Genomic DNA, 7924 nt, shown 5'->3' on the forward strand with positions numbered 1-7924 from the left:
TTTGAGGTGGGTCTCTTGTAGACAACATATATATAGGGCTCTTGTTTTTGTACAAATTCAGCTAGTCTTTGTCTTTTGGTTGGGGCATTCAATTCATTTACATTTAAGGTAATTATTGATAAGTATGATTATGTTGCCATTTACTTTACTGTTTTGGGTTCGAGTTTATACACCCTTTCTGTGTTTCCTGTCTAGAGAAGATCCTTTAGCATTTGTTGGAGAGCTTGTTTGGTGGTGCTGAATTCTCTCAGCTTTTGCTTGTTTGTAAAGCTTTTGATTTCTCCTTCATATTTGATTGAGATCCTTGCTGGGTACAGTAATCTGGGCTGTAGGTTATTTTCTTTCATCACTTTAAGTGTGTCTTGCCATTCCCTCCTGGCATGAAGAGTTTCTATTGAAAGATCAGCTGTTATCCTTATGGGAATCCCCTTGTGTGTTATTTGTTGTTTCTCCCTTGTTGCTTTTAATATTTGTTGTCTGTGTTTGATCTTTGTTAATCTGATGAATATATGTCTTGGGGTTTTTCGCCTTGGGTTTATCCTGTTTGGGACTCTTTGGGTTTCTTGGACTTGGGTGATTATTTCATTCCCCATTTTAGGGAAGTTTTCAACTATTATCTCCTCTACTACTTGTATTTCTCATGGTCTTTTTGTCTTCTTCTGGGACTCCTATGATTCAAATGTTGGGGCATTTAACATTGTCCCAGAGGTCTCTGAGATTGTCCTGATTTCTTTTAATTCACTTTCCCTTTTTCCTCTGTTTCATTTATTTCTACCATTCTATCTTCTACCTCACTTATCCTATCTTCTGCCTCTGTTATTCTACTGTTGGTTCCTTCCAGAGTGTTTTTGATCTCATTTATTACATTATTAATTATATATTGACTGTTTTTTATTTCTTCTAGGTCCTTGTTAAACCTTTCTTGCATCTTCTCAATCCTTGTCTCCAGGCTGTTTATCTGTGATTCCATTTTGTTTTCAAGATTTTGGATCATTTTCACTTATCACTATTTGGAATTCTTTATTAGGTAGATTCCCTATCTCTTCCTCTTTTGTTTGGTTTGGTGGGCATTTATCCTGTTCCTTTACCTCCTGAGTATTTCTCTGCCTTTTCATCTTGTTTCTATTGCTGTGTTTGGGGTGGCCTTTCCGTATTCTGGCAGTTTGTGGTTCCTCTTTATTGTGGAGTTTCCTCGCTGTGGGTGGGGTTGGATGGGTGGCTTGTCAAGGTTTCCTGGTTAGGGAAGCTTGTGTTGCTGTTCTGGTGGGTGGAGCTGGATTTCTTCTCTCTGGAGTGCAATGAAGTATCCAGTAGTGAATTATAAGAGGTCAATGGGTTTGGAGTGACTCTGGGCAGCCTGTATATTGAAGCTCGGGGCTATGTTCCTGTGCTTCTGGAGAATTTGTGTGGTATGTCTTGCTCTGGAACTTGTTGGCCCTTGGGTGGTGCTTGGTTTCAGTGTAGGTATGGAGGCATTTGATGAGCTCCTATCAAGTAATGTTTCCTGGAGTCAGGAGTTCTCTGGTGTTCTCAGGATTTGGACTTAAGCCTCCTGCTTCTGGTTTTCAGTCTTATTCTTACAGTATCCTCAAGACTTCTTCATCTCCTTTTGAAGACAATGGGCTGCTTTTCTGGGTGCTTGATGTCTTCTGCTGGCATTCAGAAGTTGTTTTGTGGAATTTACTCAGCGTTCAAATGTTCTTTTGATGAATTTATTGGGGAGAAAGTGGTCTCCCCATCCTATTCCTCTGCCATCTTAGGACCGCCTCCCTGGAGAATGTTTTAATCATTCAAATCAGTAAATAAAGTACCAATCAATCCAATAGAAAAATCATCTAAGGCCATGAATAGCACTTTAGAGAAGAAATGAGATGAGGCAATAAATCAGAAAAACTGTTCAACTTCATTAGTAATCAGAGATTCAAACTAAAACTAGACTGAGATAAATGCCTCAAATTGCTTACTGCCTCAAAGACCCTCTGTGATTCTTTCCAGCTTCTCACAAGATAAATTCCAATTTACTTTTCAAATCTTTATTTCCAACTTCTTCAGGATGATGAACTGAGAATCAGAAAACCTGGGTCTGAATCCTAATTAGCTTCAGTTGTGTAGCATTGAGCAAATCATTTGACTCAGTCAATCTCAATTTTCAATGTCTATGAAATATGGATTATATATTTCTAAGCAAATGTGGGAAAATTAGATAAAGCTCTTTGTCAATTATATGTGCTTAGGTGCTCAGCTGTGTCCAACTCTTTGTGACCCCATGGACTGTAGGCTGCCAGGCTTCTCTGTCCATGGAATTCTCCAAGCAAGAATACTGGAGTAGGTTGCCATTTCCTTCTCCAGAGAAGGAAATTATAAAGTCAATTATAAAGTGCTACAAAATGTAGAGTAATATTTTATAATAATTGATTATTTTCTAATCAGCATAGAAAACTGGAAAACTCACAAAAACATAGGAAAAAAACCATAAAAATATATGGGAAAAAAAGAAACATTCCATACACACAATTCAAGCCCAAGAAGAAACCACTTTTAATATGCTGGTAATCCCATGGACAGGCTTCCCTGGTGGTTCAGCATTAAAGAATCCGACTGCCAATGTATGAGACATGGATTCTATCTCTGGGTCGGGAAGATGCCCTGGAGAAGGAAATTGCAACCCATGCCAGTATTCTGCCTGGGAAATCCCACGGACAGAGGAGCCTGGCAGGCTACAGTCCATGGGTTGCAAAACAGTCAGACATGACTGAGTGACTAAACAACAACAAAATTAATAAACAGCCTGTCACTGAAGGGAAATTCGAAAGTATTTTGTACTAAAAGAAAATGAAACATAGTATATCAAAATTAGTGGGATTCAACTAATGAAGTACTTAAAGAGAAATTTATAAGTATGTACAGTCGAAATTGGTGGCTCAGATGGTAAAGTGTCTGCCTACAGTGTGGGAGACCTGGGTTCAATCCCTGGGTCAGGAAGATCCTCTGGAGAAAGAAATGGCAACCTAGTCCAGTACTCTTGCCTGGAAAATCCCATGAATGGAGGAGCATAATAGGCTACAGTCCATGGGGTTGCAAAGAGTCAGACACAATTGAGTGACTTCACTTCACACTTTAGTTCTTCATAGTATAAAAGTGGAACAGTCTCACATCGATGCCTTACGAAACTAGCAAAAGTGGGATAAAATAAACCAAAAGAAAATAGAAGGAATGAATAAGAAAAAGCAGAAGTCAGTGAAATTGAAGACAAAAATCAATAGAAAAAAATCAATGAAACCAAAACCTGGCTTTCTATGACAATCAGTAAAATTGATAAACTTCTAGCAAGATTAACAAAGAGAGAAGATGCAAATTACTAATATAGGGACAAAAGAGAAGTCTTCATTATAGATTCTACAGATATTAAAAGAATAAAAGGGAGACATTTTGAATAACTTTACACCAGTTAGCTTAATATCTTAGATGAGATGGATGAATTATTTGAAAGACACAATTACCAAAGCTTACTCAAGGAAAGATGAATAATCTGAAGAGTTCTACATCTTCTAAAGAAAGGCAAAAAAAGCAGCATGACCAAAATGATTCTGAAAGAGAAAGATGTTGGAAGATACACACTATGTGATTTCAAGGCAATATAAAAATATAGTTTTAAAGTCAGTGAGTCAGTGTGGTGTTGGAAAAAGGTTAGACAAATATGCCAATGGAATAGAATGAAGAGTCAACAAATAGAGAAGGGACCCACATTTATGGGTCTATTGATTTTCAACAAAGATGGAAAGGCCATTCAATGGAGACAAAATAGCCTTTCAACAGTCCTGCTGCTGGACTATTTGGACAATCATATGCAAAACAGAAAATAATAAGAACTTTATATCTCATTAATTTTGTGGTTGAAAGTGAAATTGCTCAGTCGTGTCTGACTCTTTGTGATCCCATGGACTGTAGTCTACCAGGCTTCTCTGTCCATGGGATTTTCCTGGCAAGAGTACTGGAGTGGCTTGCCATTTCCTTCTCCAGGGGCTCGTCCTGACTCAGAGATTGAACCCAGGTCTCCTGCATTGCAGGAGATGCTTTACCCTCTGAGCCACCAGAGAAGCCCTTATATCTCATGCCATCTACAAAAATTAACTCAAGATGTATCATAGACACACTTTAATGTAAACCCCAATACTTTAAAACTTCTAAAAGAAAATACAGGAGACTATAGTTGTGATCTTAGGTTAAGTGAAGAGTTCTTAGATATGACACCAAAAGTACAATTCATAAAAGAAATTTTGTAAAATATGAATTCATAAAAATTAAGAACTTCTGCTTTTGAAAAACGTTAAGAGAATAAAAAGGAAAGCCACTAACTAGAAGAAATTATCTGCAAATCACTTTACTGATAAAGGACTTTTATCCAGGATACACAGTTTCCCGGGCGGAGCAGTGGTAAAGAATCCACCTGCCAATGCAGGAGACGTAAGAGACGTGGGTTTGATCTCTGGGTTGGGAAGATCCCCTGGAGGAGGAAATGGCAACCCAATCCAGTATTCTTGCCTGGGAAATCCCATGGACAGAGGAGCCTAGTGGGCTACAGTCCCTGGAGTCGCAAAGAGTCAGACATGAGTGGGTGACTGAGCACAAGCACATTCAGAAAATATAAAGAAATCTCAAAACTTAAGAATAAGGAAACCAACAACCCAATTAAAAAATGTCTGAATAGACACCTCACCAAGGAAGGTTCACAAATGTCACACACATCATTAGTTATCAGGGAAATGAAAATTTGAAACCATGAGGACATATCATGAAAATTGAAACCATGAGGACTGACTTATTAGAATGGATAAATGCAAAAAATCTGAATATACTAAGTGCTGGTGAGGAAATGAAGCAACTGTAGCTCTCCTTATACAATATGGTTGTAAAACAACTTGGCAGTTTCTTCTAAAGTTAAATACACTCAACTATACCACTCAGCAATCCCACACCTAGGTATTTTTCCAACTAAAACAAAACATATATTCAAACCAAAATCTGTACTATATGTTTAAAATGGATTTATTCAGTCTGAAAAACCTGAGAGCAACATAAACGTCCTTCAACTGATGAATTTTAAAACATGCAAATGAAAGGATATTATTCAGCAATATAAAGAAATGAAAGACTGATACAGATAAACATGGGTGACCCTCAAAGGCATTATGCTAGATGAAAAAAGCCAGATTCAAAGTCTACACACTGTATGTGTGTTGGTCACTCAGCTGTGTCTGACTCTTTGCAACCCTGTGAACTGTAGCCCATCAGGCTTCTCTGTCCATGAGGATTCTCCAGGCAAGAATACTGGAGTGGACTGCCATGGCTTCCTCCAGGGGATCTTCCCAACCCAGGGACTGAACCCAGGTCTCCCGAATTGCATGCAGATTCTTTGCCATCTAAGCCACCAGGGAAGCCCTACATATTGCATGATTACAATTAATTATTTTTAATCTGGACAAGGTACAGAAAAAAGATAAGGAGTTGCCAAGGACTAGGGTGGGAGTAGGATTTTACTATAAAGGGATACAGAGTAAATTTTGAGAGTGATGGAGCTTATATCTTGATTATGGTGGTACCATTAGTCAAAATTCACAAAACTGTACTCTCTGGGTTGGGAAGATCCCCTGGAGGAAGATGAAAAAAGGGTGAATTATTAAATTTTATTTCTGTTTTAACTTTTACAATTGAGATAAAATTAACATATAACCTTGTACTAGTTTTAGGTGTATTTAAAAGGGTGATTTTGCTGCATGTGAATTATACTATAATAAGACAATTAAAAAGAAACATATAGAGCAAAGAAAAATCATACAAAATTCTACCACCAGAAGACAACCACTTTTTGAAAAATTGTATTTAATTTTTTATTCATTTTAATTTTTTGGCTGTGCTGGGTCTTCGTTGCTGTGCACGGGCTTTCTCCAGTTGCAGTGAGAACGGCTACTCTCTTCTTTAGAGCATAGGCTCTAGGGTGTGCTGGCTCAGTAGTTAACACATGTGGGCCTAACTGCCCCATGGCATGTGGGATCTTCACGACCCAGATAATCATGATGATGTGATCACTAATCTCGAGCCAGACATCTTGGAATGTGAAGTCAAGTGGGCATTAGAAAGCATCACTACGAACAAAGCTAGTGGAGGTGATGGAATTCCAGTTGAGCTGTTTCAAATCCTGAAAGATGATGCTGTGAAAGTGCTGCACTCAATATGCCAGCACATTTGGAAAACTCAGCAGTGGCCACAGGACTGGAAAAGGTCAGTTTTCATTCCAATTCCAAAGAAAGGCAATGCCAAAGAATGCTCAAACTACCACACAATTGCACTCATCTCACATGCTAGTAAAGCAATGCTCAAAATTCTCCAAGCCAGGCTTCAGCAATACGTGAACCGTGAACTCCCTGATGTTCAAGCTGGTTTTAGAAAAGGCAGAGGAACCAGAGATCAAATTGCCAACATCCGCTGGATCATGGAAAAAGCAAGAGAGTTCCAGAAAAACATCTATTTCTGCTTCATTGACTATGCCAAAGCCTTTCACTGTGTGGATCACAATAAACTGGAAAATTCTGAAAGAGATGGGAATACCAGACCACCTAACCTGCCTCTTGAGAAATCTGTATGCAGGTCAGGAAGCAACAGTGAGAACTGGACATGAACAACAGACTGGTTCCAAATAGGAAAAGGAGTACGTCAAGGCTGTATACTGTCACCCTGCTAATTTAACTTATATGCAGAGTACATCATGAGAAACGCTGGACTGGAAAAAACACAAGCTGGAATCAAGATTGCCAGGAGAAATATCAATAACCTCAGATATGCAAATGACACCACCCTTATGGCAGAAAGTGAAGAGGAGCTAAAAAGCCTCTTGATGAAAGTAAAAGAGGAGAGCAAAAAAGCTGGCTTAAAGCTCAACATTCAGAAAACGAAGATCATGGCATCCGGTCCCATCACTTCATGGGAAATAGATGGGGAAACAGTAGAAACAGTGTCAGACTTTATTTTGGGGGGGCTCCAAAATCACTGCAGATGGTGACTGCAGCCATGAAATTAAAAGACACTCCTTGGAAGAAAAGTTATGACCAACCTAGATAGTATATTCAAAAGCAGAGACATTATTTTGCTGACTAAGGTCTGTCTAGTCAAGGCTATGGTTTTTCCTGTGGTCATGTATGGATGTGAGAGTTGGACTGTGAAGAAGGCTGAGCGCCGAAGAATTGATGCTTTTGAACTGTGGTGTTGGAGAAGACTCTTGAGAGTCCCTTGGACTGCAAGGATATCCAACCAGTCCATTCTGAAGGAGATCAACCCTGGGATTTCTTTGGAAGGAATGATGCTGAAGCTGAAGCTCCAGTCCTTTGGCCACCTCATGCGAAGAGTTGACTCATTAGAAAAGACTGATGCTGGGAGGGACTGGGGGCAGGAGGAGAAGGGGACAACAGAGGATGGGATGGATGGATGGCATCACAGACTCGACGGACGTGAGTCTGAGTGAACTCCGGGAGATGGTGATGGACAGGGAGGCCTGGTGTGCTGTGATTCATGGGGTCGCAAAGAGTCGGACATGACTGAGCGACTGAACTGACTGACTGAACTGATGTGGGATCTTCCTGGACCAAGAGTCGAACCGATGTCTCCTGAACTGCAAGACAGATTCTTAACTACTGGACTACCAGGAAAGCCCATAAAACAACCACTTTTGATGTTCTGGTAATAGTCCTCTAATCTTTATTTCCCTGTTTTTAAATTAATAGACTTTATTTCTTAGAGCAGTTTTAGGTTTATCAAAACAATAAGTAGAAAGTACATTAGTTCAGTTCAGTTCAGTTCAGTCGCTCAGTCGTGTCCGACTCTTTGCGACCCCATGAATTGCAGCATGCCAGGCCTCCCTGTCCATCACCAT

Source organism: Oryx dammah, unplaced genomic scaffold, assembly GCF_014754425.2.
Source record: "Oryx dammah isolate SB20612 unplaced genomic scaffold, SCBI_Odam_1.1 HiC_scaffold_23, whole genome shotgun sequence".
Taxonomy (NCBI): Eukaryota; Metazoa; Chordata; class Mammalia; order Artiodactyla; family Bovidae; genus Oryx; species Oryx dammah.